Source organism: Equus quagga, chromosome 12 (assembly GCF_021613505.1).
Source record: "Equus quagga isolate Etosha38 chromosome 12, UCLA_HA_Equagga_1.0, whole genome shotgun sequence".
NCBI classification, from domain to species: Eukaryota; Metazoa; Chordata; class Mammalia; order Perissodactyla; family Equidae; genus Equus; species Equus quagga.
In genome coordinates this window covers 1862986-1890703 of record NC_060278.1, presented here as the reverse complement: position 1 = coordinate 1890703, position 27718 = coordinate 1862986, and the positions used below count along the sequence as shown (strand labels likewise).

The 27718-nt window shown below is 39.4% G+C and overlaps 1 protein-coding gene across 5 annotated transcripts in view; it reads right to left on the bottom strand.

Moving 5' to 3' along the window:
- CUL2 (cullin 2) overlaps positions 1–16964 on the bottom strand; it is a 96820-nt gene extending 79856 nt beyond the window's left edge. Inside the window, exons 1-2 of one of the 5 annotated variants that reach the window (XM_046679144.1) lie at positions 16608–16791; positions 12303–12360 (exon numbers count right to left, since the gene is read on the bottom strand). The gene's annotated coding sequence lies outside the window, so the exon portion shown is untranslated. Of the gene's footprint in view, positions 1–1191; positions 1241–10697; positions 10899–12302; positions 12361–16607; positions 16792–16837 lie in introns of those variants that run through there. The other 4 variants (XM_046679145.1, XM_046679143.1, XM_046679142.1 and 1 more) reach the window with 4 other exon arrangements.
- Between the last annotated feature and the right edge of the window lie 10754 nt (positions 16965–27718).

Sequence of the window (27718 nt, the reverse complement as noted above, 5' to 3'; positions counted from 1 at the left end):
TAGTGTGAAGATTAAAAGAAAAAAATAGTAAAAACAACTATATAATAATGAGGGGATACACAAGACAAAAAGATGTAAATTGTGACATCAAAAACATAAAACATGGGAGTAAATATGTAGAGCTTCAGAATGTGTTCAAACTTAAGTTCTTATCAACCTAAAACACAATGTTATAAGTTGTTATATATAAGCCTCATGGTAAGTGCAAAGCAAAATCCTATAGTAGATACACAAAAGATAAAGAGAAAGGAATCTAAGCATACCACTAAAGAAAATCTTCAAACCACGAAGGAAGAGAGCAAGAGAAGAAATGAACACAGAGGAACTATAAAACAGCCAGAGAACAATTAACAAAATGTCAATAAGCACATATCTATCAATAATTACTTTAAATGTAAATGGACTAAATTCTCCAATCAAAAGACATGGAGTGGTTGAATGGATAAAAAAACAAGATCATCTATATGCTGCCAATAAGAGATTCATCTCATATGTAAGGACACAGACAGACTGAAAGTAAAAGGATACAAAAGGATATTCTATGCAAATGGAAACTAAAAAAAAGCTGGGTTAGCTATACTTATATCAGACAAAATAAGCTTTAAAACAAAGACTGTAATAAAAGATAAAAAAAAGCATTACATAATGATAAAAGGATCAATCCCACAAGAGGATATCATATTTGTAAATATCTGTGCACCCACCATAGGAGCACCTAAATACATAAAAGCAAATAGAACTAAAGGGAGAAATAGACAGCAATACAATAACAGTAGCAGACTTTAATACCCCACGGACAGATCATCCAGACAGAAAATCAATAAGTAAACACTGGCCTTAAATGACATGTTAGACCAGATGGACATACCAGATGTTTACAAAACACTCCATCCAAAAGCAAGAGAACACACATTCTTCTCAAGTGCACATGGAACATTCTCCAAGACAGATCATATGACAGGCCACAAGTTTTAATAAATTTAAGAAAACTGAAATCATATCAAGCATCTTTTCCAACTACAATAGTATGAAACTAGAAATCAATTACAAGAAGAAAACTGGAAAATTCACAAATATGTGGAGATTAAACAACATGCTACTGAACAACCAATGATCAAAGAAGAAATCAAAGAGAAATAAAAAAATACCTTGAGACAAATGAAAATGGAAATGCAACATATCAAGACTTACGGGATACAGCAAAAGCAGTTCCAAGAGGGAGGTTCATAGAAATAAATGCCTACAATGAAAAACAAAAAAAAGGTATCTCAAACAAACACCCCAACATTATACCTCAGGGAACTACAAAAAGAACAAACAAAGCCCAAATTTAATAGGAAGAAGGAAATAACAAAGATCAGAGAAGAAATAAATGAAATAGAGACTAGAAAGAGAATAGAAAAGATTAATGAGATGAAGAGCTGTTTCTTTGCAAAGATAAACAAAATGACAAAGCTTTCACTAGACTCAACAAGAAAAAGAGAGGACTCAAATAAAATCAGAAATGAAAGAGGAGACGTTACAACTGATACCACAGAAATACAAAGGATCATAAGAGACTACTATAAACAATTATATACCAGCAAATTTGACAACCTAGAACAAATGGTTAAATTCCTAGAAACATACAATCCATCAAAACTGAATCAAGAAGAAACAGAAAATCTGAACAGACCGATTAATGGTTAGGAGATCAAATCAGTAAACAAAAACCTCCCAAAAAACAAAAGTCCAGGACCAGACAGCTTCACTGGTAAATTTTGCCAAAGATCCAAAAAATAACACCAATCCTTCTCAAACTCTTTCAAAAAACAGAGGAGGAGGGAATGCTCCTAAACTCATTTTACAAGGCCAGCATTACTCTGATACCAAAATGAAACAAGGATGCTACAAGAAAAGAAAATTACAGGTCAACATCCCAATGAACTCAGATGCAAAAAAATCTTCAATAAAATATTAGCAAACTGAATTCAACAATACATTAAAAGGATCATACACCAGGATCAAGGGGGATTTATTCCAGGGATGCAGGGATGGTTCAACATCCACAAATCAATCAATGCGATACACATTAACAAAATGAAGGATTAAAATCATATGATCATCTCAATAGGTGCAGAAAACGCATTTGACAAAATTCAACATCCATTTATGATAAAGACTCTCAACAAATTGGGTATAGAGGAAATGTACCCCACATAATAAAGGCCACATATGACAAGTCCACAGCTAATATCATACTCAAGGATGAAACAATGAAAGCTTTTCCTCAAAGATTAGGAATAAGACAAGAACACTTCTCCTGCCACTTTTATTCAACATAATATTGGAAGTCCTAGCCAGAGCATTTAGGGAAAAAAGAAGCAATAAAAGGCATCCAAATTGGAAAGGAAGAAGTAAAACCATCACTATTTGCAGATGACAGGATATTAGAGAGAGAGAAAACACCAAAGACCCCACCAAAAATCTGTTAAAACTAATAAATGAATTCAATAAAGTTGCAGGATACAAAATCAATATACAGAAATCTATTACATTTCTATCCGTTAATAACGAACTATCAGAAAAAGAAACTAGGAGAACAATTCCATTTCTAACTGTATCAAAAAGAATAAGATACCTAGAAATAAATTTAACCAATGAGGACAAAGACCTGTACACTGCAAACTATACAACATTAATGAAAAAAACTGAAGACGACACAAATAAAAGGAAAGATATTCCATGCTCATGGTTTGGAAGAATTAATATTGTTAAAACGTCCATACTACCCAAAGCAATCTACAGATTCAATACAATACCTATCAAAACTCCAATGGCATTTTCCACAGAAACAGAAAAAAATGATGCTAAAATTTGTATGGAACAAAACAAAAAACCTAACTGATAGATACAGAGAACAGATTGGTGGTTGCCAGAGGTGGGTAGTGTGCGAAATAGGTGAAGAGTGTCCAAAGGTACAAATTTCCAGTTATAAAATAAGTTATGGGGATGTAATGTACAGCATGGTGACTATAGTTAATAAGAGAGACTAAATCTCACAAGTTCTCAACACGAGAAAAACATTTCGTAACTATGTATGGTGATGGATGCTAACTAGACTTATTGTGGTGACCATTTTGCAATATAAACTGTAAAAATATCAAATAATTATGTTGTACACCTGAAACTAGTATGTTATATGTTAAATACACCTCAAAAATAGAGAAAAGAAAATGTGAAGACAAGCTGCAGCTCAGGAGAAAATACTTGTAAAATATATATCTGAATTAGGACACACACACCGTACATATAAAGGATTATATAAAGAACTCTCAAAGCTCAATAAGAAAGAAAACATACAACTCAATTAACAAATGGCCAAAAGACCCAAACAGACAGTTCAGAAATACTGATGGCAAATAAGCTCGTAAAAAGATGCTCAACATCATTAGTCATTAGATATTAAAACCTCAACAAGATACCACTGCATACTTATTAAAATGGCTCAAAAAATCTGACAGTATCAAGCACTGATGAGAACAAGGAGCAACTGAAACTCTCATTTGCTGCAGGTGGAAATTTAAAAAGAAATAACCACTTAGGCAGTTCTTATTAAACATACACTTTCCATGTAACTCAGCAATCCCATTTCTGGGTTTTTATACACGAGAAATGAAGACACATAATTACAAAAAACCTAAACACAAATTTTTAGAGCAACTTTATTCATAACTGCCCAAAAGTGGAAACCCAAATGTCCAACAACTGGTGAATGGAAAAAAAATGTGCTGCATTCAAACAACGATATACTATTCGGCAACAAAATGGAACAAATTACTGATGCATGTCCAACAACGGATGATTCTCAAAAGCGTTGTGCTAAGGGAAAGGAGAGAGACTCATTAGGCTACTTGATTGCATGATTCAATTTATACGACATTCTGGAGAAGGCAGAAATATAGGGACATACATCAGATCACTGGTTGTCAAAGAAGCAATAGGAAACTTTCGGGTGGTAAAATATTCTATATCTTAATTGTAGTGGTGGTTATATGACCATATAAATGTGTCTAAGTTCAAACAACTGTGTATCTTTCATAGGGTGAATTTTACTATGCGTAAGTTAAACCTCAATAAACCTGACCCTTCAAACCAACTTGTCCATCCTTTTCCAGTATCCCACATCTCAGTAAATGATACTGTCATCCACCTTGCTCCTCAAGCTGGAAACTTCATTAATCATTCTTGATTTCTCTCCCACTCTCCTCTACAAATCAATGCAACCAATCAGGAAGTCCTGTCAACGCTGTGTTCTAACTACATCTCGAATCCATCCACTTCCTCCCATTCCCACTGACATCACCCTAAGCCAAACCACCACCTCTTAACCGGCCACTGCCACCGCCTCCTGAATGACCTGCCCGTAGCCTCTTTTGACCCCTGGATACATTCCACATACCCTGGCCAACCTAAGCTTTTCAAGATGCAGGTGTGATTATATCACACCCTCTGCTTAAAATTCTTCAAAGACTGTAACTTATAATCACTAGTATGTATCAAATATTTTATTGTTTAAGGAAAAATATAACTCTGTGCTTTTTTAATTTATCACTCTGACAGCTTTCCCATTAACGTGAGTAAATATTTTACTAATATTCTGACCACAAAGATTTTAAAATCAGTTACCAGTTCTAAGAGAAGAGCTAGCTAACCTAAGGTAAAAAATGAGAATAAAGCATCAATCAGGAAAATCAAGTTAATAAGCTGTCTAGATTTCTAACAGAAATGTTCTAAAATCACTCTTGCTTTTCAAGTTTTTCCCCTCACTACACACACTTCACTCCTCAGAAAACTGAAAGCTGACCTATCAATAACCTTCTTTCCTTTCTCCTGAGAATCTTAACTTTCCAATGAGTTTCAGGTTTCTGAGGTTGAGAGAGACCATCAAAACAACATGGTACTGCCCCAAAGTATGACGTGTTAACACAGCCTGACAAAATTCCTACCCAAAAAGACATTTTAAAAAACAAAGTTAGGGGCCGGCCCCGTGGCCGAGTGGTTAAGTTTGCGTGCTCTGCTGCGGCAGCTGAGGATTTCGCTGGTTGAGATCCTGGGCATGGACACGGCACCATACATCAGGCCATGCTGAGGCGGCGTTCCACATGCCACAACTGGAGGGACCCACACCTAAAAATATACAACTATATACCAGGGGGCTTTGGGGAGAAAAAGGAAAATTAAAATCTTTAAAAAAAAAAAAAGTTACTAGTAATCGCAGAAATAAAAAAGATATAACTTTGCCACGGTCAGCTGGATTTCAACTTGGAGTGATACTGTTCTTCCCTTCAACACTTTTCATACAAAGAAATGATTTGGATCGTTACATTTCAACAGGTAAAGCAGTTAGAGAATCTCAAAACATTCCATATGAAGTAAAGAACTGAAGTTGGTACACAATTAAATATTTTATTTGAAGTATAAACTATTTTAGTAAAATGTATACCATGTTTAACATACTGATGAGTTTGACTACAGCTTAACTCCTGATACATGTTTTGGTGTACTACATTTCAGTTGCCTTCCAAAAGTATAATTATCAAAAATGCAAATGGCTAAACATTTAAAATTGTGATTCTCTTTTTAGTAAAAAACAAAACAAAACAAAATACTGATGCTAAGTTTTTATTTCAGAAGTGATCATTACTGGCAATAAAAATTTAGCCATTCCAAAATTACCAATAAATAAAATACTGGACCTAAATTAACTTCAGATAAGTCAATATACCATAATTTCTAAACTGACATTCAGGGGGCCAGCCTGGCGGCATAGTGGTTCAGTTTGCACATTACACTTTGGCAGCCCAGGTTCACAGTTTCAGATCCAGGTGCGACCTAGCACTGATCATCAAGCCATGCTGTGGCGGTGTCCAACATAGAAAATAGAGGAAGACTGGAACAGATGTTAGCTCAGGGACAGTTTTCCTCAAGCAAAAAGAGGAAGATTGGCAACAGACGTTAGCTCAGGGCCAATCTTCCTCACCAAAAATAAAAATAAAATAACATTCAGTGGACTCAGAGCAGGTTATATTCTAAATACACAAAATAAGGAAAATGTTTAAGACCCAATAAACAGCATTATTAACTTTGCAATATTTTCCATTTCCAAAGCTGCTTCTGGTGCACACTGACCAAAAATGCTACCATGATTTTACATGAAAATAATCTCCAAGAATGCATCTAAACGCTTTCATCTACCGTATCAACGAGTGAGCCATTAGCTAAAGTCAAGAGGTATCTTTGTTATTTGGAGGCTCAGGGTACAGTGCTATTTGTTGTAGTAAGATTTGACCCACCGAGCTCCAAATACTCCACAAATGTCACTTTCATCATATGACTTCCCTAGATAAGAATTTCTCATACATATAGTATGCTTTAGAGAGGAAAAAAAGGGAGGAAGTTGGTGGAAAAAACAGTAAAGAGAAATACAGTAGTCTGTCATCAGTCCCAGCTGGCAAACCGTGTAGTGCAGGAAGAAAATCTTAAAGTCTCAAAAAAAAGGGAGGGGGAAAGTGGAAAGTAGGGAGTGTATTTCCACTACAATAAGGAAGTTACAGAAGGCATTTGCTTCTAAAATAAGCCCACTTGGCCAGAATTAAAGACCCTTCTCTCCTCGGTGATCTTCAGATTCTCCCACAAGTCTGTACAGACTGTACTCCAAGTTTTTACATTGCTTTTATCAGCCTAAAGTTTAATGTCTTCATTTGCTTTCTTTTTTTCTTTTTTTAATAATGTAGGGAAGGAATTTAAGACATCAACTAGCCTTAAAAACAAATATTCTCATATGTATCTCAGATGAACCAGAGAACCTGAATTTGTCCGAGTCCCCAGGAGTGGGCAAGCCCACTCCAGCATGCATGCTAGACAAAGCTGCGAGCAATCAGCCTCTTCACAAATAATCCAAACAGGAAGAACACACTTTTTTCTAGGCCTGGTCTTCAACTCAAACGCTAAAAAGGGTTACTCCAAGCACCCTCTCTCTGCACTAGCCAATGACTTCCAGTATTTATTATCCCATTCTTCGGAGAGCTAAACTAAATAAAATAATCTAAAAACCCTGGATTTAAACCTTTTCTCACAAATATAAGGCTGAGATGCTAAGATCAGTGACAACTTCCTTTGCTCTGTCTGAGTCTCTGTCTTTCTTTTCGTCATGGGGTTACATCACTTTTATGGAGGAGGGAGATCTCACTCCAACCAGTTTCCAGTGGTTTTGTTAACTGACTGTGATAAAGTCCAGAGTCCCTACCTCACCTTCCAATTCTTATCAACTTTATTACTATTTTTCAACTGGTCCTTTGTGCCAGATAAAGTAATCTATTCGTCAACTTCTATAAAATACACTAATTTCCACCCATGTCCTGGCACTACTACAGAAGACACAGAGGTGGCAGAATAAAAAAAGACGATACATATCAGCTTTGCTGACCAACTCCTGTTTAAAATCCCAAAGAGAGTTTTCAGTATGAACAACACAACCTCTTACAATGCCATTCTTTCACTTAAGTGTCCCTTAAGGTAAAGAATAAAGGCAACCCAACATAGCAAGTTATAAAAATAAATGTGACATAATGACACGCATTTTCCCATGGGAGGGACACCGAGCAGGATGTACTCTGCCCTTTCTTTACCATCATCATAACAACGTCTAATTACAGAACTGTGAATAATAATAACAATAATAGGAGCAAGCCTTTATCAACTGCATATATTCCAGAAACCATGCCAAACACATTATATACATTATCTCATTAATTCCTCAGAATAACCCTAAGACGGCAACTATTATGCTCCCTGCTTTAAAGATGAAGAGACTGACATTTATAAAATTAAGGTAAAACAAACATAGCTATTAATTAGCAACCCTGGAATTTGAACTGGGATCTGTGTGGCTTGAAGGAAGCTCTCATCCACTGCCTCTACTGCCTTTCTACTATTTGCCATTGTGGAAACTAGAATTGGCCCAGAGCAAATGGATGGATGACAGTGCAGCCCACAGGAAGAAAGCAAGTCCCACGCAAAACTCTGAGTGTCTTAGGCAGGCTGAGGAAGCTTCTGCTGATGGCAAAACATAAAAAAAAGAAAAAGAAAAAAAACTTTTCAAAAAGGAAAAGGTTGTGAACCAAGAAACTAACACTCTAAATTGGCTCTGTCAGTGACAATGTGATCCTAGGCTAGTTGCTGTTTCATTCTTCCCATTTGCACAACATAAAAATAGTATAAAAGACAATATTTATGAATATATTTCAAGTGTGCTGGACAATGCTAAGATGATGAAGCATTATTTTCTACTCTTTTCTGTAATTTTACTTTTCCATCCAGGCGTTTGAATCTAATGAAGACTAAAACTTTACTGTTGCCTTCACTCCTTCTCATACTTTATTACCATATTACCTATTGAAAAGGCTTTCTTTCATTCCACTTTTCTCACAAGTGGTTCGTTTTAATGTTTATCTGTTTCAGATAGGAAAATAGGTAACCCCTTTCATCACAGTGCCATACCATTTCCTTCATCCTAGATTATCTTCTAACTGCTCTTTTTTTAGCCCTCTAAAAATTAACTTCCAAGCTAGCCAAAGTGTGGAGCTATTTATCCATAAGTGCCAACATAAAGCCACCTACTGATAAGCCAAGCAAAAGTACTGTCCTTATTGGCACTATATACAAAAATTAACTCAAAACGGATCAAAATTTATATTTAAGAGCTAAAACTATAAAACTCTTAGAAGAAAACACGCGCAAAAAGCTTTCTGACATTGAATTTACTAACGATTTCTTGGATGTGACACCAAAAGTGCAGGCAACAAAAGAAAACATCGATAAACTGGTCTCCATCAAAATCAAAAACTTTCATACAACAAAGGACACCACCAACAGAGTGAAAAGACAGTCCACAGAATGAGAGGAAATATTTGCAAATCATTTATCTGATAAGAGATTAATATCCAGAGTATATAAAGAACTACACCTCAACAACAACAAAAAGCCCAATTTGAAAATGGACAAAGGACTTGAACAGACAATTCTCCAAAGAGATACAAATGGCCAATAAGCACATGAAAAGATGCACAACATCACAAACCATTAGGGAAATGTAAAACCAAACCACAACGAGATACCACTCCACACCCAGTAAGATGGCTATCCTAAAAACAAACAAACAAAAAATGGAAAATAACTAACGTTGGCAAGGATGTGGAGAAATTGGAACCCTTGTGTGTTGCTGGCAGGAATGTAAAATGGTGCAACCACTATGGAAAACAGTTTAGTTGGTCCTTGAAAAGCTAAATACAGTTCATCATGAGTCCAACAACTGCACTCATAGGTATATACACAAAGGAGTTGAAAGCAGGGATGTACATACTTGGGCTCCAACGTACATTGCAGCATTATTCAAAACAGCCAAAAGGTAGAAACAACTCAAGTGCCCATCAACACAAGAATGGATAAGTAAAATGTGGTATATAAATGAAATACTATTCAGTCATAAAAAGGAATAAAGTTTTGATACAGGCTACAACATGGATGAACCTTGAAGAAAGTACGCCAAGTCAAATAAGTCAGACACACAATGACAAATACTGTACAATCCTACTTATATGAGGTACCTACTACAGGCAAATTCATAAAGACAAAAATAGATTAGAGGTTACTAGGTACTAGCAGGAGGGGGAGTTTGAGTTAACTTTTGTATATAGTGCCAATAAGGAGAGTATCTTTTGCTTGGATTATCAGTAAATGGCTTTATGGTGGCACTTACGGATAGACAGCTTAATGCTTGCAGTTTCTACTTGCAGTAATGAATAAGTTTTAGAACTAGATAGTAGCAGTGATTGTGACGACATTAAGAGTGCAATGAATGCCAGTGAATCGTACATTCAAAAATGGTTAAAATGGCAGATTTTAGGTTACATATATTTTACCACAATTTAAAAAATACAAAAAAAGAAAAAAAGCACTGTCCCTATTCTAAGGACTTAAAATCCAGATGACATGGACAACAAAGTTCTGATGCAACAGAAAGTATCTGAATCTCAGTGCAAAGCGCTCTGTAAAAAACTTTAAATGGATGCTTACAGATCAAAACAGTACTTGGAACTATGAAGACAAAATGTCATTATTTTTGGTTGAGACAGACTTTTACCAAATAAGAGAGAAATATTTTGAGAGCAAGCTTAAAATTCTTTTTTTTTAATTGCTTTTTCTTCCCAAATCCCCCCAGTACATAGTTGTATACTTTAGTTGTGGGTCCTTCTAGCTGTGGCATGTGGGACGCTGCCTCAAGATGGCCTGATGAGTGGTGCCATGTCCGTGCCCAGGATCAGAACTGGTGAAACCCTGGGCCACCAAAGTGGAGCATGCGAACTTAACCACTCGGTCACGGGGCCGGCCCCTAAAACTCTTCTTAAGGATCAGGACTACTTGGGGATATTTTTCTTGTCATGTCATTCACTATTCTGGTAACTTCATACCACTTCCATGATTATTATGACTATTAGAAAAGTATGCTCCATTTCTGTTAGAAAATAGCAGTTATAACTAGAGGGGAATGGCTAGCATAAACTCTACAGTGTTGGACTGAAATCAGAATTATCAGTATAAACTTGTGGTTAACACACACACACAGATGTTACATATGCATGGACTAGTATACATACATATATTTCTAGCTTTGTCCACTGAGAAGGCCTGGGAGCAATGACACCCCAGTAGCAATGAGCACACGTAGCATCCAGATCTTGGTTTCTAAATACCAGTCTCCAATAGAAGGAACCAGAGCTCCTTGGAGAAGTGATCGATTTCAGGGCTGCAGTAGGGAAGATACAAGATGAGCCTGGAACCTCTTATGGTGCCAGAAAATAGAAAGAGCTTTCCTCCAGACATGAGGATGGGGGCATGTGGAAAAGACAAAGAGCCGACCTGACGGCAATAGCAGAACAACCTGAACAACAAAATAAACAATAGTATTAGACCATAAACCACAGAATAAAACAAGTTCTATGACAATACTGATAATAAACAAATTACTAAATAAATAAGGAGAAGGGACAGGTCTTCCCCAAAGAAGAATCTCAACTAATAAATGTAGAAGGAAATGAGAAAAATATAAAATCACCATCAGGCAAACACCACTATTGTAACTGTTACAGGCAAGATCTACCAAAGAATGCTGAAATAAGTGGGCAAAAGTTTGAGCAGAACAGGGCATCTGCAGTTTCAAAGAACTTCCCCAAGATATCTAGTACAACAAAGAGAAAAACAGTAACCTTCAAGCGTAGAAATTTGACAGACACGACCTTAACCACATGAGGGTTAACATCATCTCAAATGGGATATACTGACATCCTATATCTTGCGATATGATGCTCTGAGTAGGACTCAATACTCACTGAGCAGGACTCAGCATCACTTCTCCAGTATTTTTGCATAAAATGCATAATCTCAATCTAATCATGAGAAAATATCAGACGAACCCAAAATGAAAAACAATCTACAAAATAACTGACCACACTCATCACAAAGGTGAAGGTCATGAAAGATTAGAAAAGACTCTCACAGATTAGAAGAGACTAGGGAGACACAACAACTAAACGCAATGTCTGATCCTGAATTGAATCCTGAAACAGAAAAAGGATATTAGCAGAAAAACTGGTGAGATTCAAATAAGGTCTGTAGCTTAGTTAACAGATTTTTCCGATGTTAATTTCTTGGTTTTGATCACCGCGTTTAGTTACGTAAGTTGTTAACATTACGGAGAGCTTGGTGAAGAGTACACCTGAGTTCTCTGTACCATTCTTGCAACTTCTTCGTATGTCTAAAATTATTTCAAAATAAAGAAAAAAACTGTTTTAAGTATCCTGTACTTTCTCTCCTTCAACTCAATTAAAACAAAGTTGAGAAATTCAAGAAATACACAGGGTAGGGGGCCGGCCTGGTGGCACAGAGGTTAAGTTTGGACGTCCCGCTTCTCAGTGGCCCGGGGTTCACTGGTTCGGATCCCGGGTGCGGACACGGGACCGCCTGGCAAAAGCCATGCTGTGGTGAGTGTCCCACATATAAAGTAGAGGAAGATGGGCATGGATGTTAGCTCAGGGCAGTCTTCCTCAGCAAAAAGAGGAGGATTGGCAGTAGTTAGCTCAGGGCTAATCTTCCTCAAAAAAAAAAAGAAGAAGAAGAAATACATGGTAAATCCAACATTTCATTATTTGAAAAATAACCTACATTAGAACAAGACCTAAGTCATTGAGTTAATAGATACTTATCTACTATAGTCCAGACTTCTACCAGGTGCTAGACATGTTGCCTTCAAGAAGCTTACAGCTGGTGAGAGAAATAAAAATAATAAACTGTCAACCTGACTGATGAAAAAAATCTCACACACACAATCAGGTCATAATCCAATGATTAAATAATAACAGTACCATCATTTATAATGTTGAAGTGTATAAATGAAAATCCTTTGGATAACTAAAATCTTCAAACAGGATCTTAACACCCATAGATTTACAGAGTTTAAGTAAGCTTAACACACTCAGTACACATACTTCACATGGTAGCATCATACGTCGAAATTAGTGTCTAACGCTTCAAAAAGTACTCAAATATCTTCTATCAAAGATTATATTTCCTCAACCTAGAATCTAGCTGCTTACTTTAATCTCAGGGAAAAAAAGAATAAAGTAGAGGTGACAATAACAAAAATGACCACAAAAATCAAACTGAACTAAATGGTTCTTAAATCAAGAACAATCTCAGAAAAAAACAGGTAGATCAATTTATACAGAAAGCATCTGGCTAAAGACAGCAAAGTGAAAAATCACAACGTCAACCAACATGGAAAGCACTCTAAATTCAGTAGAGAACACAATGTCTGGATTTCTAATTCTTCAAAACAATAAAGCTTAAAGTACCTTAGAGAAAACAGTCCATCTCCCCTCCTCCAGGGGACTCAGATACAACTGCACCCCAACAGTTGTTGCAGATGATCTTAACACTACTCACTGTTTCAAAACTTCTAAGAATCAAAGGAATTGCACTGTTCTAGTGTCTCCAACAGGCCTTTCCAAATACAAAGGCTAACACAGATATTCTAGATAGTAACAAGGATTATACTAATATCTGCAATGTAATAGACACATTACTGTTAAGATTCAAACCCAGGCAAACAGCCAGATGATTCTGAACAGATATTTTGATTATTAACTGATTACTGAGAGACAATTCAGTCATATATCTCAAGTATGAATAACTTGTTATAAATCTCATGATAACATTCCAAATTTCTGCTTGTTTTTCCAAGGTTTAACATTACCCAGTCAAAAGTCTTCAAAATGTTAAGATGCAAGGGCTGATTCTGTCATCAATTTACTTGAATTCAACTGATAGTACAGACATGAAACCACTGCTTTCAATAACGATCGAACACTTTTCCAGCATATAAGGAGAACAGACAGGTAAGAAAGGTGGAACACAAAAGAAACACTGCAAACTTCCGTAAAAAGTCTCATGAAAAGTCACAACTGTTTTAACAACTCCACATCTCCAGGTCCCAAACTCAAAGAGGGGAAGGAGCAAGTCAGAACAGGCTGCAGAGCCCAGGGTTTTCTCCTCATCTTTCTACATTCTTTCTTTAGGTGATCTACGCTGGTTCCTAACTTTTAAATACTCTTTAATACTCTAAAAAACACAAGGTGTCAAAGCAAGTCAGCTATGCTATCACTTTTGCAGAGTGGGGAGAATATATACATATTTGCTGATGTGTGCACAAAACATATCTTTGGAAGGATACGTAAGAAACTTCTAACACTGACTGGCTCCAACGAAAACTGGGTAACGGCGGGCAAGAAACGGGAGATTTTCATTCTATAGCCCATCAAACACTTTAAATTTTGAATCATGTGAATGTAATTTTTATTCAAAATATAATTATAATCAACCAATAGACAAACGAAGACTCCCCATCTCTATCTTTCTCTTCTCACTAGAATTTAAGTCCCATGAAGGCAAAGACTGTCTATTTTTTTCACCACTATATCCCCACTGCCTGGTCCATGGTTGGTGCTTGAAAAATGCTTGTTGAATGAATGAGTGACTCCTTAACCTCTCCCCTAAATTCCAGACTTGCATATCTAATTGCCCACTTCTCACCTCCACCTGGGCATCTAATAGGTCCTACTTAACATGTCCAATCCAATCCCATCCCCATATAACAACTCGCTTCCCTCACTTCTTCCCCATCTCAACACATGGCATCGCCATCCTCCAGTTGAAGCCCAAACCCCAGGAGTCACCCCGTCCCAACCAACTGCACCCTCATCCAAATCACAAGTTCAATAAATACCTTTAACTCCAAACATATCTCAAAATCTGTTTTACTGATTCCAGTCACTACTCTACTCAATCAGCCACAGCCTTCTCACTGGTCTTTCTGCTTCTTTTCTCCTCTTATCCAATCTCCCCCACAGTCAGATTGGAAGTCACACCATATCACTCCCAGCTTTACAAAAACTCCAATAGCTTTTCCATGTACTTCAAGAATAAAAGTCAGAGGCCAGCCCCGTGGCCAAGTGGTTAAGTTAGAGCACTCCACTGAGGCGGCCCAGGGCTTTGCTGGTTCGGATCCCGGGAACAGACATGACACTGCTCATCAGGCCGTGCTGAGGCAGCGACCCATAGAGCACAACCAGAGGCACTCACAGCTAGAATATACAACTATGTACTGAGGGGACTTCGGGCAGAAGAAAGGGGGAAAAAAAAAAGATTGGCAACAGTTGTCAGCTCAGGTGCCAACCTTTAAAGAAAATAAATAAATACAAGTCAAACTCCTTTGGACAGCAGACCTCACGTGATCTGGCCCCTGGCTACAACCTACCCCCTTAGCTCTCACCAGGGTGCAACTTCACGAGCTCCTCTCCATTTGCTAAATCCAAGCTTGATACCAACTCTGGGCAGATCCATCTGCTATTCCCTCAGACAGGAACAGTCCTCTGTCAGCCTTCAGAAAGAAGGCTAAGTCCTCCTCACTTTTCAGATATCAGGTCAAAGGTCACCTCAGGCAGGTCTTTCCTGACCACAGCATCTTAAGTAGTCTTCTCCCACTCTCTACCATAACTCCCTATTTGAGTTCCTTCACAGCACTTATGATTCTCTGAAGACAGGTTTATTTCCTATTTACTGTTGTCTCTCCCTCCCCCACCAGAATCAAAGCTCCAGGGGGGGCAGAAATTTCATGCGTCTTGTATACCGCTGTATCCCTAAATGCGTGCAACGATGCTTGGCCTAGGAGCCAGGTGCTTAATAAATATTCAACCGATAGATAAGGCAAAACTGACTTTAAAGAAGACTCACAATTTAATTTAGTGACAGACAGGTGAGGGTAAAAGACATGGATAAACTATCTCCATATTTATAAAACACCAAAAATCATCACAGGGCAGAGAGTGAAGTAAGAGTATTCAAGACGCATGTGAACATTCAAACACACAGATAAGGAATTTTTCACACACTATGTGCACACACACTGTAGAAATGTTCCCCCAACTTATAAACAGCATCTGAAAAAAAAGGAGTATCTCAAAACACTGGACACATCTGTCATTTCACCTGTGACTCTTTTGGAAGGGTCTTCCAAACACTGTATTTGGGCAAAAGAGGCAAAGTATAAGCAATTTGTTCAATTGTCTGTCTTGGAAAGGAATGTGATATTTTAAAGAGGCGGGAACAGTCTTTTGAATGTTTTTAAATGTCTATTGCATAGTCAGTAGTCAATCAGAACGAAGTGATTATTTTCCACATTTTACTATGAATGTAGGTCTGGGACAAGTCTAGTTCAAAGATTTTTATACCGTAAAATTAGAGTCTACAGCGAATGTTAACAATTGATATCTCATTATCTTCAAAATGTAAACTTCCAAGATACTGCCCTTCTACTGATAATAGTGATCCGGGGGGAAAGAAGACTTAGCAATAGCAACAGCCTGCAATTCACAGATGTTTTATTTACATCACGCATTCGTGGGGTGGTAGGGGCTGGTCCAGACTCCCCAGTGTGTAACTAAGTCCTCTAAAGAGAGCCTGAGGCTCTTATTTCACAGACCCTTAAGGTAGAGATGGATCTAGCATGCCCTTAGGATACCCCTCCCCTTGGCTATCAATCTTCGCTGTCTGCGGAAACAAAAGTGAAAATACTCGTGGGAAGGACGTACGAGACTGATGGCCCCCACCCGCAAACACACAGAGTTGTGGATCCATGTGAGCCCGTAAATAAGCAGAGGAGTGCACGCACTCTCGCCTCCCTCGTTCGGAGGAAAATGGGGCCGAAGGAGGGGCGGCCAAGGCCGGGCTGGGAGGCCCGGGATCCGTCCAGGGGGCGTCCGGGCTTCGGAGCCAGCGCTCCGGGAAGCCGGGCTCACTCGCACGACACCGTCTTCCCGGCCGCCCCCTCCACCCCTCGCCCTCCCCCCGCTCGCCCCCAACTCCTTTCCTCCGCCCCGTGCCCGCCACCCAGGAGCCGGGAAGGGAAGTTTCCCGGCGCCCGCAGCCCGGCCCCCGACCCTCGGCGGGGTTACCTGCTGCAGAAGCGGGACAAGGGGCAGGGGACAGGGGAGGGGGCGGCCCGAAGGCGTGGAGGACGAGGCCCCGGCGAGGAGGGTGGGCGGCGGCGGCGGCGGCGGCGGCTGTCAGCTGGCGTCCTTTGCTCACAGCGCTGCCATTACTGTGGGCCGAGGCCGCCTCCCCGCCGGCCACGGCCATCGGGCCCGGAGCGCGGGGGGGCCCAGTCGGCTCCGCGCCGACTCACCTGCCGCCGCGGGCAGCGCCGCGAAGTGCGAGGCCGCCGCCGCTCCCGGCTGGGCCGCGCCAGTGCGGGCCACGGGCTGGCCACGGCGCCGCCGCACCCGCTCCGAGCTCCCTTCCGCGGCCCCCAGCTCCGCGGAGCAGTGGTAGAGTCCGCGTACGGCAAGCGCAGGGAGCCCGGCTTAGTGCGATCGCGAACGGCCGCGGAAATCCGTCCCGAGGGCCGCCGTGCGGGGCGCATTGTGAACCGGCGAGCCGGGGCGCCCGCCGAGTCTGGGGGCTCCTAGGAACAAGGTGTCGGAAAGGTGTTTTCAACAAAAGGGTTTTCCTTTGAGCTGTTTCAGACCTATGTGAATATTCTGGGGCACACGGTCTCCTTGCCACACACTTCCATGGGCTTTTCAAATGATCAAAAAGATACCAGCCAAACTGCTTTTCCTTCTGATAGACTTCTTTCCTTCTGGGTTTTTAATCTATAGACAAGTTCTGAGACATAAATGTATTTCCAATAAAGGAATTCTCTTCAGTCTTGCCCTCTAATTCCCCAGCACCAGCTCCACCAACTCCCTCCCACCGCCAGCACCATCACATCAGTCTAACGGGTTTTCCTCCCTTTCAGTTTCAAACGGTCACGTTGACAAAAATGTAGATTTACCCATCACCTCCTCATATACACGGGATCGCAAGGGAACAAAAGCCTGATTTTATTCCTTATTTGTCTTTCATATCCACAAGATCTCAGTGGTCGGAGAATTGTTCATTTGTAGGTTTTGAGCAAAATTTTGCCTTCCAACCCTCCTCCTTCACGCTATTTGTCCCAATCCTTCAAGGCCCACTTAAAATCCTGTCTCCTGACGTGACAAATTCCACCAGTCTTTCTCCTGTTATCTGCTTCTCATGGCACTTGAAGTCTATATGCTTTATTTTAATAGAGTTATTATATGCTAAATTCAGTTCAATGGTTTGTTTCCATTATGATCTTTTTTTTTCTCACATATTCCCCATCTTTTAATCCAGCAATTCTCAAAGTGTGGTCCCCGCATGTCTAGAAATCTCCAAGACCTTTTCAGGGATCCCAAGGTTAAAAACAATCTTCATAACAATACAACGTGTTGTCTTTTTTATTGGGTTCCATTTGTGCTTGTGGTGGAAAGCAATAGTAGTGCTGCTGACATTGCCTTAGCAGGCAACAAGAGGGTGGCGCAAAACTGCCCCAGTGGCCAATGGATCGCAGTATTGTTTGCTGCCACACACTCCCGTTTTTTTAGAAAATTGACTTAGGAATATCCTGATGAAGCAGTAAATAGTGTTAATTATATAAATTTCAACCATGAGTGCACGCCTTACTAATAGTCTGTGTGAAGAAATGGGAAGTATACACTTAGGCTGCATACCAAAGTAGGATGGTTGTCTTGAAGAAAAGCGTTTGTATAGCTGAGCTGTGAGCTGAACTAGCTGCTTTTTTCAAGGAACACCATTTTTCCTTGAAAGAACGACAGACAAACTAATGCTACTCTGACTTGGTAATTGGCAAATATTTCTCCAAAATGAATAAAGTGAGCCTAACGCTTCAAGCAAAACAGCTGACTGTTTTCAATGATAAAGTTTAGCTTTCAAGTGAAATTTGGAAAACTTGTGTTCACCACCATAACCTTGATAGCTTGAAGACCTTTCTGATGAGACTGTAGTGCTATTAATGAATGTGACTTTTTGATACTGTATGTTGAGATATGTCAACATACAGAAGACCTACATGACACGATAAACCAATATTTTCTAAATGACCAATATTACCAGGATATTACAAAATGACACATGGATAAAAGATCCATACAAAATGCAAGAGAGACTAATTGGTAGATAGATGTGTGTGTGCATGTGTGATCACGACTCCCAAGCAGGCTCATTCTTTGAGGCCAAAGGGGCCTCCGGAAAGAGGGCAGACTCAAGAGGCATGATACTTCCCAACACGGACTAGAGAACAACTGGCAGCCTTGAAGAAACACCGTGAAGAAACACCATGAAGACGAGATTACTCATTTTATAAAGCATTCTATAAAGGAGGTTGAGCATCTGCAGAAAGAAATCGAGTGGCACAAGCAGAGGATCAAGACTCTAAAAGAGGGGGGCTGGCCCCGTGGCCGAGTGGTTAAGTTCGCATGCTCCACTGCAGGCGGCCCAGTGTTTCGTTGGTTCGAATCCTGGGTGCGGACATGGCACTGCTCATCAAACCACACTGAGGCGGCGTCCCACATGCCACAACTAGAAGGACCCACAACGAAGAATATACAACTATGTACTGGGGGGCTTTGGGGAGAAAAAGGAATAAAATAAAAAATCTTTAAAAAGTGAATTTAAAAAAAAAGAAAAGACTCTAAAAGATCATGATGATGATGAAGTGCTCACATTTCCCCATGGAATGGCTACGTATCATTGCCCACTTCTATGTAGACATGGTTCCGGTTTAATTGATATCTATCTGTGTGCTGCCAACAGATTATAATAAATAGTCATGAGTGAAAAAATAATAATATTAGCTTGGACCAAGTGGGTTCTAAGCGCTGAAGTATGCTCGCCTTCAATGTTGGAAATAAGAACTACACAAGACTATGCAAACAGATTTCTAAAATAGCATATTTAGGTATGGAAAGGTTAAGAGCCTTAGCTGGGTATCAATGCCTTTTCCAATAAATTAGAATACTTGAGTCAAGTAAGACAAAAAAAGAAGACCCTTATTTACCTTATGGTTTACTCAGCTAGAGCTTTGTGGGAAAACAAATAAGACCTAATATACTAAGAATTGTACAATAGTTTAATATTTAATAAAGCATGCTGTAAAACAGAAGAGTCATGTTATCACACTAACCTAAAAAAATTAGTTACCAACCTCTTGCTTTCAGAAAGATGTCTTTTCTAGTGAAAAAAGAGAGAGAAAGCAAAGTGAAACATTCACAATACATAGTCTTAGAAATCAGCATATGTGTAAATTTGATGAGTCTTTTAACCTATACCATTTTTTTTGAGGGAAATTAGCCCTGAGCTAACATCTGCCACGAGTCTTCCTCTTTTTGCTGAGGAAGACTGGCCCTGAGCTAACATCCTTGCCCATCTTCCTCTACTGTATATGTAGGATGCCTGCCACAGCATGGCTTGACAAGCGGTATGCAGGTCTGCACCCAGGATCCAAACCAGAGAACCCTGGGTGCCAAAGCAAAACATGCAAACTTAACTGCTACACCACGGGCTGGCCCCTAATCTGTACTATTTGTAACAAGTTACTCACTTGTAGCTTAGTTCCTGGTCACATTTCCCCATGACTGTTTAGGAAGGTAGGAAAGACTGGAGGCATGACCTCCTTGCACTGATAACACTTGATTATCTGTTTTTGTTTTAAATTATCAAACAGTAAAATTCACTGGAGGAGGAGTGTATGAGTCTATCAGTTCTAACACATACATAGATCTGTGTCGTCACCAGCACAATCAGGATTCAGAAGAGTTCCGTCACCCCCAACAAGCTCTCTCATCCTCTTTCTTTACATCTCTTTGTTTTCTCTTGATGTCATCATGGTTCTCACCCATATGCTTTCTCATTTAAGTTTTTCTCCCTTCTTCCCAGTCATTTCAGACCAATTAACTCTAGAAAAGAACAAGAGAAAGGACAATGCCTATATCTGTGGGTGGGTACCTAGTAGTGAGAAGAAAGAGGAAGAGGAAACAGGAGAATAGGGCTTCGGGGTATTGGGAAAGCAGGAAACGGATTCAGAACATGGAGTTTCTAGTCTTCCTTCTGCACAAGTCTCATAACCTTCCAAGGAGCCTTGGGTTGCTCATCAATGAAAGTAAGGGATTGGAGACCTTAAACATGCATAACAGAAACAGCACGTGAAAGTCGACACTCCTAAAGAAATACCATAAAATGATTATTTTGGCAATTTTAACAGTTAACGTATAATTTTATTGTAAATCAGATGCTATCTTATATAGATTCTATTTTAAAAAATAGAAAGCACAAATTGTGTAAAAACTTTGAGAAAAAAGTGGAAAATTGCAATATTATGTCTACTAGCCTAAGGCTTTTTATTAATTAAGACAAAATTATTTTTCACCTTTAGTGGTAGGACACTTAAGTCCAGCTTGCAGAAGAATACTAGAGTAGAAGTGTCCTAAATTTACTTCTAGATTCCACATGTTACAAATCTATGAACAGGCTTTACCTATCTGTGCTGGGAAAGAATATATAAAACATAAAGGTGACAATTGATATTTGCAAAGAAAACAATTTAATCTACAGCATTTGATCTTAGAATAAATATATTTCAAATATTTTGAAGTATATTAGAAGTTTATACATTATGAACAAGTTTTATGTTTTAAGAAGAGAACTACAAACAAAAATCCATTATTTTGTGATCCAAAATCCATTATTTATTTGTTTAATTTGTCTTATGAGGTTAAAAAAAGTAAGGATATTTATACATTTAAATAGTCCCCTTTATTAGAAAACTCCCTAAATTGGAAACTAGTCCAGAGCAGTCAAGTCTGCTTCAAGATGCATATTTACTTCTGAGAGTGTTAATTTGGTTCCAAGAATAAGGTCAGAAAACAGTGCAATTACAGTAATATTTGATAGTTTTGGACATGCCCTCCTTTAATGGGCTGATACTTTTGTCGATGAAAATAATCCATAACCAATCTATAAATGAAAATTGGGGTGAGTTTATTCTGAGCTGAAATCTGAGGACCATGGGCCGGGGACTTTCATCCCGAAGGAAGAAAGGGCACCAAAGAAGTGAGGTGTGCAGAGTGGTTATATACCCCCATTCAGGACGTTTCACATATGATTGAAATGTCCCTCCCACAATAGCCACAAGATTGCCCTGTCAGCACAGCACTTGATGGACACAGCAGGTAGTGGGTCTGCTCTCTCGGAGGGCGCAGCAGGAGGCAAGTCTATTGTCTTGAGCTGGGTGGTCACAGGTGAGCACAGCAATCAGTTTCTAGCCTAAGGAAAGATGCTTAATCCTTAAAGAAATGCCAACGTTGGGAGGGGGAGGGAAGTTGCACCTTTATCTCAAGGGCCTTTGCTCCTGCCATAGGGAATATCTAAAGCAGATATACAACGCATGCTCAACGGCCTCTGTCAGGCGCTTTTGGAAAGACAAGGTCAGGCCGAATTAGGTTTACACAAAATGGCTTCCTCATATACCCCAATATATCCTATTACTTGCCATTTTTATTTGTCACTTTCTAATGTTATCTCCTGCTACCCACCCAATCTATCCTGTTACTACATGAAACTTCTTACTATTTCTAGACAAATTAGGTCCTTTAAAGACGCTTCGCCTTTGTGTACACTGTCCCTCTATTGAGAATATCTTTACTCTTCTCTACAAGTGAAAGTCCTATTCTTCCTACCAGACTCTATTCTCCAGACCTCTTGCCACTACCATCAAGACAAACTGGTATTGATATTCCCAGTTCCACATGAACACCTGCCCTCTCATACTGCAACTTATCTATTCACATATAGGTCTCCCTTACTATATGTCAAGAACTGCGAAGGGTCTGAGAATTCACACTACTTGCAAGCAGACAAGTTGCCACAGTTTCATAGATGCTGGCAGAAGACGCAAAACTCATGGGTCAGAGACAAGGTTTTTGTTCCTTACAGCACAGCAAAAAACGTGAGCTTCATCTTCATACTGGTTTCCCTTGCCTCCCCTCCCCGACAAGTGTCACCTGGAGCAGCCCAAGTGATTGTTGAGCACAAAGTGGGTTTGTGTTATAGCTAAGGAACCCCCAACTCAGAAATCTCAACTTGGGGTCCGGCTCAGTAGCTCAGCACTTAAGTGCACATTCTGCTTCTTGGTGGCCCGGGGTTCGCTGGTTCAGATCCCGGGTGCAGACATGGCACCGCTTGGCAAGCCATGCTGTGGTAGGCATCCCACATATAAAGTAGAGGAAGATGGGCACGGATGTTAGCTCAGGGCCAGTCTTCCTCAGCAAAAAGAGGAGGATTGGCAGCAGTTAGCTCAGGGCTAATCTTCCTCAAAAAAAAAAAAAAGTGAAAACAAAAGAAATCTCAACTTGCAGAAAGACTGCCTTATGAAGGAGTTTGGCGTTTGAGGAAGTGCAAGAGGACTAATGTGGCTGGAGTGGAGGGTACACATAAGACAGTGAGAATGACCAGGCTGGAAAATGAGGCAGGAGTCAGAGCACAGCCTCCTTAGAACTATTGTCTAGGGATTATAAGGTCCTCAGGAAAAGCTCGCTAACCAGATTCACATGAGGCCCATTTCCAACCAGAAAATCAATTTAATCATTGATTCCAAAGCTTACTTCTGAAATCGAGAACATTAGCTTGCTCAGTAAGAAAACAGAACTGAGAGATGACCTATCTACCACATAAATATGCATAGCTATGTGGCCCAGCAATTTCCCACCCATCCAAATCATTCGTTCATGCAATTAACATTTCTTGAGTGTCCAGTCAGATATATTTCAGCCTTCTTATATAGTCTCTAGTGTTTTGAACATAGCAGTTTATCAATAGCTTTCAATCTAGTGTTGACAGATAATTCCCCATGGGTCTCTCATATTCCTGTACATCTTGCAGACAGAAGCACTGACCTCTTTTGTTCCAGATTATGTTTTCAAGGATGTTGTCAAAGGACAAGCGTACTTTGTCCAGGACAATTTATACTGCCTCTTCTCCAAGCTAACTCCTACCCATCCTTCAAGATTCAGCTGAAAAGCTTCTTGTTCAGGGAAGCCAACCTGCCCCTTAGACTTGATTGGTGTCCTGTTTCATGTCTTGTAACTTTTTGTACTTTCCCTTCATAACTCTTATCACAAGCATAATCAAATAATTCTTTGCATGATTGTTTATATAATGTCTGTCTCTTGCTCTTGATTATAAATTCTGGCTGGGCAGGGACCATATATATCTCGTACCACTTTATCCCTGGACCTGCTACAGTGCTTGAGACATAGTAAATCCTAAAAGATAATTGTTGAAGCAATGAATGAGGAGCAATATTGAAGCTGACTTGACTATCACCACCACCTCTAACTACCCTATAAAATGTGAATCTGCCTCTGAGATAAGAGGGTGGCATCAGTGTCACCACACGCTCATAGCTTATGACTAGCAGTCATCACTAAGCATACTCTTTTCTGTTGAGACCTAAGGCTAATCTCGAGTCCTTCTCAACACAATGGGAGTGTCCAGGAAGCCACAGTTGACCAGAGTTAGTTGAAATCCATTTACTATTTCTTGATGTATTTGTTTTGGTGATTGATTGCCTATGCTTGGGTGATTGATTCCATTATAAATTCAATTCAACAAAAATGTATGAGTCACTGTAGAGAATAAACTACCTAATAATACATCGTCACTGTCTGAATCAGTCAGGACTCTTTCAACTGCAAGTGGCAGAAACAAGTTTAAGCACAAAAGAAATGTATTGGTTCATGTAACCGTGAAGTCCAGAGGGCCAGGTGGCACAGCTGGATCCCCGAAAGCAGTACTTTTTGAATGTTAATGTCCACACAAATCATTTGAGATCTTCTTACAATGCAAATTTTGCTTCGTAGATCTGAGAGGGGCCTGACATTCTGCATTTCTAACAAGCTCCTCACTGATGTTGATGATTCTCATCCAGGACCACACTTTGAGTAGCAAGCTTCTCAAGTAAAGATGCAGGGCAACCATGGTGCATGCAGTATACTGCTCTAAGGAGTTTCCAATCCAGTTACTTTTATTAATGTATATAGGCAGCATATAGGTTGATAAAATGAATTAGGCAGAATACACTCTGCATTTTCCTCTCCACTAATACATTTCAAATCTACACTGGTTATAGTATTCCAAGGTATTCGAGTTGGTCTTCTCATTTATAGGATGCTGTGGGGCACATGAAAGGGGCATCTAACCCAGTCTTAGACATGAGAGATGTTATTTCATCCAGCACCATCCCAACTCTCTTCTCCTTTGCCTGCCTCTCCATAGAGCAAACACTTCCTTGCAGCTCAAATGGCCTTGTGACATGTTTCTGGCCGATTAGGAAGTAGGCAAAATTCCCAGGGGAAAATGATCTTTCCTGAGTAAAAAAACCGCAAAGTCTCATAAGAAGGTTGTTGTCCTTTACCCTTTGTCCCTTGTCTTTTTCTTCCTACCTGAACTTGGGTACAGTGCCTTCAGATGCAGCAGCCACATAGGGACCACAAGGACAAAAGCCACACTCTACGGATAGTATAGCAAAAAGAGAGAAGAATCCTAGGGGCCAGCCCAGTGGCACAACGGTTGAGTGCACACGTTCCACTTCTCAGCTGCCTGGGGTTTGCCGGTTCGGATCCCAGGTGTGGACATGACACCGCTTGGCAAAAGCCATGCTGTGGTAGGCGTCCCACATATAGAGTAGAGGAAGATGGGCATGGATGTTAGCTCGGGGCAGTCTTCCTCAGCCAAAAGAGGAGGATTGGCAGTAGTTAGCTCAGGGCTCATCTTCCTCAAAAAAAAAAAAAAAAAGAAGAAGAATCCTGGGTCCTTGTAAATATCGCTGAGCCACTACAGACCCCTGCATTTGTTATTTAGTGAGACAAATAAACCCATTAGATGTTCAAGTCACTGTTGGTTTTATTTTACTCCCAGCCAAATGCATTTCTAACCAATACAAAAACCTTTCTTATGGAAAGATGTGTAACCTGAAACACAAAAACTAAATAGGCAGTATCCAGGCCAAGGGAGAACCTGTTAATTGTGTTTAAATTCATATTCAATTTATAAAACTTGAATTAAAAGCCAAGTTTGTCATAAACGTTTAAGCTCAATTTACAAATCTTAATTTGGTTACAAATCAAGTACACTTTGTATGAAAATTTAAAAAACGTGTCTTCACTTCTTGCTATTAATGCTCAATTAGTTTATAATTTTGACAGATTAAATTTCTATAAAACCTTCCCAAACGTACACAAGCTTTATTAAGTAATTTCCACCAAACTTTTAAAATCACAATCACAAATTCAATGTATCAAAATTGTTCAAGCATTTCACAGTCTAAACAAAGCAATGATAACCTTACAGCAATAATGACAAATCTTCCTTAGGACATAAACAGTATTACAAAGCTATGTCTTACACAGGTTACAAACGTACCAGTTTACTAAATCAGACTCTTTTAAACTTTCAAGATTGTTTGCAATCACATTCTCCTAAATATTTCATATTAAAACTATATTCTGTCAGTCTCAAACACTTTAAAATATAAGAATAACATAGACAAGTTACACAATTACTACAAAACTTATTCCTAAAACAAACAAGAGAGTATTAACACTATAGGTTTAATTTCCTTTTTCTGCATTTCTATATTTATTTCTACCTCTTCCCAGGGCTTCAATTTCACTTTCTCAGCTTAGGAGAACAGAAATGACCTTGGACTCACTGAGATCAGCGCATCTAAGATTCAGAACTGTGTGGAGGTGGGTGAGAGTCAGAGGCTCCTGACCAGGACATTGGTCCAGGATGCTACTTCCAGGGTGATCTGAATTTATTTTGCAGTAACACACTGAGCCTTTCTTGTTGACAGATCTATCTGCTTTGGGAATAAGGGATCCCGAGTCCTTGACTTTCAGTTAGGATCTAGAATAAGTTTGGATTTTGTGTAAGTTTTATGTGTCCTCTGGGTGTACCTTAAGTTCCAACCTCACCTGTTTTTTATTTCACTTTACTATACAATTTCATATGGCCTGATTAGGATAGATTGGATTAGCATTTCTTATCTAAATTACAGCAAGTATCTTTATTGCCTGATTTACACTGAAGGGGCATTGTGGCTCCTTTATATGTTCCCTGGAGGTCTCCCCAACCACCATTTTCCAGCCATTCTATTGATATTCCCCCTCTTATTGATGAGCTACACTATTACTAATCAAATGTTGTTAGGATATTTAAAGTAAAAATTAACAGAATGATTTGTATTGTTCATCTGTAATAAGCACAAAGCAGCAAAACTAACACGAAAACAATACAAATCAGGTGAATAACAAGATTTAATGTTAACATGTCCTAGTAGAGCCACTTATTTGAGTGGGAACTTACAACTACTCTTCTGGTACATTGTTCTTTTTTTGAGAGGATTTTATTTATCATTTATTCATTTAATTTATTTTTCTAGCTTTATTGAGATATAACATTGTGTAAGAGTAATGGATGCAATGTGATGATTTGGTACATGTATATATTGTGTAACGTGATAAACAAATGGCAAGCAATAGGATGTATTGGAGTACATGAGGAAGCCATTTGATGGAAACCTAATTCGGCCTGACGTTGTTTTTCCAAAAGGGCCTGGCATGGCCACTGAGCGTGCATTGTATATCTGCTTTAAGCATTTGCTGTGTTCCAAAGACAAGAACAAATGCCCTTAAGATAAAGGTGCAACTTCCCCCACACTGGCATTTCCTTAAGGATAAGTACCTTTCCCTAGGCTAGGAACTGATTGCTGTGCCCACCCTGTGACAACCCAGCCGGCAGAGCAGTCTCGTGACTACTGTAAAAGGGACATTTCAATCATGTGATACATCTTCTTTGACAGTATAAAACCACTCTGTACATTCCAGTTCTTTGGTGACCTTCCTTCCTTGGGGAAGGAAGTCCCCAGGCTAAGCTCGTCCTCAGATCTGGCTCATAATAAACTCATCCCAATTTTCACTTATAGATTTGTTATGGATTATTTTTGTTGACAAATGTTTAGCACAATGAGGTTAGTTAACACATTCTTTACCTAACATAATTACCGTTTTGTTGTTGTTATTATGGTGAGAACATTGAAGCTCTACTCTCGCAGCAACTTTCAAGTATACAATGCAGTACAGTTAAA